The sequence below is a fragment of the Triticum urartu genome, chromosome 1, assembly GCF_003073215.2.
Source record: "Triticum urartu cultivar G1812 chromosome 1, Tu2.1, whole genome shotgun sequence".
NCBI lineage: Eukaryota > Viridiplantae > Streptophyta > Magnoliopsida > Poales > Poaceae > Triticum > Triticum urartu.
Window position 1 is genome coordinate 549403770 of NC_053022.1, and position 3614 is coordinate 549407383.

General features: G+C 40.3%; 1 long non-coding RNA gene across 1 annotated transcript; it reads left to right on the forward strand.

The window, feature by feature from the left end:
• Positions 1 to 978: 978 nt before the first annotated feature.
• LOC125538921 lies at positions 979 to 3334 on the forward strand. The gene is made up of 3 exons (XR_007296544.1): positions 979 to 1414; positions 2126 to 2243; positions 3013 to 3334. It is a non-coding gene; the product is annotated as an uncharacterized LOC125538921 (long non-coding RNA).
• The last annotated feature ends 280 nt before the right edge of the window (positions 3335 to 3614 follow it).

The window sequence follows — 3614 nt, forward strand, 5'->3', positions numbered from 1 at the left end:
GTTGAGTAGGCGACGGAGCCGTGATGATGGATTTTATTTGCTGAGATTCGGCTAACACAAACTCACAAACATTTTCTCTTTCCGATTTTTAAAAATGGGAATTCCAGAGATCACATCTTTGCTGAGTTTCGGCTAGAAGAGACTCGGCAATACGTTTCTTTTTTTTAACTTTTTTATATGGAATTCCAGAGGTCATGGCTTTGCCAAGTACCCGCCAGAATGAACTCCGCAAATATCCTCAAGTTCAAGGCAGGATTTAATATAAGGTAAATCATGGACATGATTAAAAAAATATTTATTTACATAATCACATTAATATAGGCAGGTAAATTGCAAGCTAATGTTATAACCCATTATAATGCATGGACGTTATCCTAGTAAATAAAAAAAATTAGAAGGCCTTGAGTATTTTTTGGACGTCCACGCCCTCATGTACGACAAAAGAAATCCCATGTTGAGCAGCCCCAGTTTATGATGGTCGAAGAAAAATAGAACAACTTTACGTTGTTATCTCATGCTGTGGGTGCTTCCTTTTGAGAAACACCTGTAACTTTATTCATACTAGATGATGCCCCATACGTTGTTGCGGGAATATTTTGCATTATTTTAGTGAGATTTTGGTTATATGGAACATGAATGTTTGAAATAATAGTTTTTAAAATTACATAAGAATTAAATTTAATACCATAATAGAATGTAATTCTACATGCATGAATGTTTGCATATTAAGTGGATTTTTAATATGCATAGTTGCATGTTGAGGTAGGCCTTTTCTATGCATATTAAATGATGAGGTGGCATGCTTACATGTTGAGAAAAATATGTTAGTGGGGGCTAACTATTTAGATATAGAAGATTCACAATAATTACAGGAACTAATTGCGTCCACCCCACTTAATCATTTTAGTTTTTTTTAGTGGGAACCCGTTGGACAACACAAAAATAAGTGGGCTCCCATTCAGCCCGCTGGAACCACCTCACCACTTTCACAGTTTTCCAAAAAAAAAAAAGACAAACCAACGACCGCGCTGTGAGCTCTCGCGGGGATAGGGTTCGAGCCGCCGCCCCTCGGCCTGGCCGCCGGCGGCGCGCTGCTCCTCCGGCCACCCCTCTTCTCCCTCGCCGTTCTTCGCCCCTCTTCTCCCTCACCGTACGCCGCTCCTGAGTAGCATGCAGCTCGCCGGACCATGCGCCGCCCCCTGAGCAGCGCCTAGCTCGCCGGACCGATTCGTGCCAGCCCCGCCCACCTGAGCTCCGCCTCTGCAAGTGTCGACTCCCCCTCCAACGCCCTCTGCCCCTCATGGCATCTCTCTCCACTCTTCTCCTCCATCCAAGATTTGGTGGTCCGACTCATGTCCTAGTGAGTTTGCGTTTGCACAGTGCATCAGTGTAAATGCTAGTATATACAAGGAAGGTGAATTGAGTCCTCTGTTTTCTTTATTAAAAAAGAATGTTCTATTGTTTCTTACAAAGAATGCTATTCTAGTTCAACATTTTACAAGTGCTCAAATATGCTTGTAAACCATAGACAAATCAACAAACAAATTACAGAACTTTGTTTCAGAAAATAATACCACCTCACTTTAGTTTTCTTTAGTTTCAGAAAATTGTTTTAGAATGCTCATGAGAAGATATACTTTGGCTTAATTTGGCCGTGTAATAAGTAGGTTAACAAAACAATCTAGAAGCTTGACAACAGTCTTTTGTGTCACAGATTACCATTTTCTGCTCAAATCAAGTTTGACATAATCCAAATTGAAGTAAAACACAGCTGGAATCGTCTCATAGAAAGTCCGGTAACACTAATACTACTGCTACTACATCGGAGCAAAACAGATTGCAGAAATAACACATCCACCTCTTTTCTTCTTAACTTCACTTTTGCTTCTTCGGCATGCTGTAACCACAAAACACAGGCTCTTCAGCATGGTCGAGTCGATGCAGTTGGCTTGATCAAATTAAAGACATTTTTTGTAAATATAATTTTTTTGTAGGAACGTCCTCTGCCCTGCCGACCTGATGCTTGTTGCACTAGTTATACAGATGCTTGTTCTACATATTAGTTGTACTTCTTTTGCAGATGCTTGTTACAATTTTGAAAACCCGTTACTCTTTACTGTACTAGGATGCGATGGTCAGATCGTCGCCAGCCCCTATCCTGACCCCAAGGTCACAGGCAGCATCGATCCGGACGCCCAGGTCGCCGCCACCCCCAACCTTGACGCCCCTGCCCTGGGCAACAGGTACATCCGATCGCTGGTACATTTGTTGTCTGAAGGTCCAAAGTTTTTGAATCTAACTGAAGCCAAAGCTTTGTGATTTATCTAACTGAAGATCCAAAGCTTTGTAGTTAAAATGATAGTTAGGTGGTACAAGGAAACAGGGCAGCCTGCAGCATGTTACATGTTTGTGTTCCTCTGAATAATACTAGTATTAGACAAGGACAGATTTCACTACATGTTAGTACTTGAGTGTTTGAAACAGCCAACGAAGTACTACTATTTCACATGCTTTCAGGTGGATACTGAAATGTGCTCTCATCCGCTGTTTTGCTAGGCCTTTTTTTGTTCTCTTTCTTACTGCAGTCGTTGATAAGATAATTTACAAGTACCTCAGCATGCTTTTCAGGGGCTCATAGATATATACTGATATATGTGCTTGTCTTACTCACAATGTATTATTAAATTTTATCGTACACGATGTTCCAATTCTCCTTAATTATTTTTACTTACAAGTACCGGACTGTTCTTACAAAGAAGACCATAGTTTGGGAGCAGAAAAGTGTTTATTTTCCTAGGTAGCAGCTTACAACTAGCTTGTTCATCCATTGAATAAATAGCTGTTGTCCATCTTGGTTGATGTGATTTTATTGCAGGAGTGAGCTTAGCAAGAGAGTGAATACTTTCTTGTTTTTCTGCTGCCTTTTCTTGTCCATCTTCCTATTCTTAATATAATATAATATTAGCTTTTCTTGATAAGAAAATAGCACTCTACTTGATTGTATACTTGCAGGGCTCTTAAAATGCATTCCAGAGGATTCAACATCTTGGAGATATTCGAAACGGGAAGAGAAAAAATGGCTCATGTCCACCATATTTAGAGCATGTAGCCTTCTGATGTGTTCACAAATTTTCTGTCATGTGGTGTTTATTAATGAAGTGATGTTCACTTCTGAAGCAAAAATGGTGTTGCAGTCTGGTTGCATGTAGCCTGAACCGAAGCTATATTATTTTCAGGTGATTTCTAACTTGCAACTACAATTCACATATGCATGTTGTATACAGCCACGGTTCATATATGCATGTTGGGTACACCCTCTGTTTATATTTGGACATACTTTGTGAGTAGAATCTATTTCGTATATCTGCACGCATACGTTACATATCTACATGTTGTATACCTTTGGGAAGTGGGAACCCACTTGATCCCACTTAACCCACGTAAGTTTTACTGGGTTGTTGGTTATAACCTACCAAAACCTGTTGGGATTAAGTGAGATGTGGTGGGACTCCCGCTATCGGTCCCACCTGCAGCCTGATTGTTCATCATCGCCATGAAAAAAGAACAACCTAATCTCTTTGAACCGTAGCTTCAACAAATCACTCTGTCAAAAA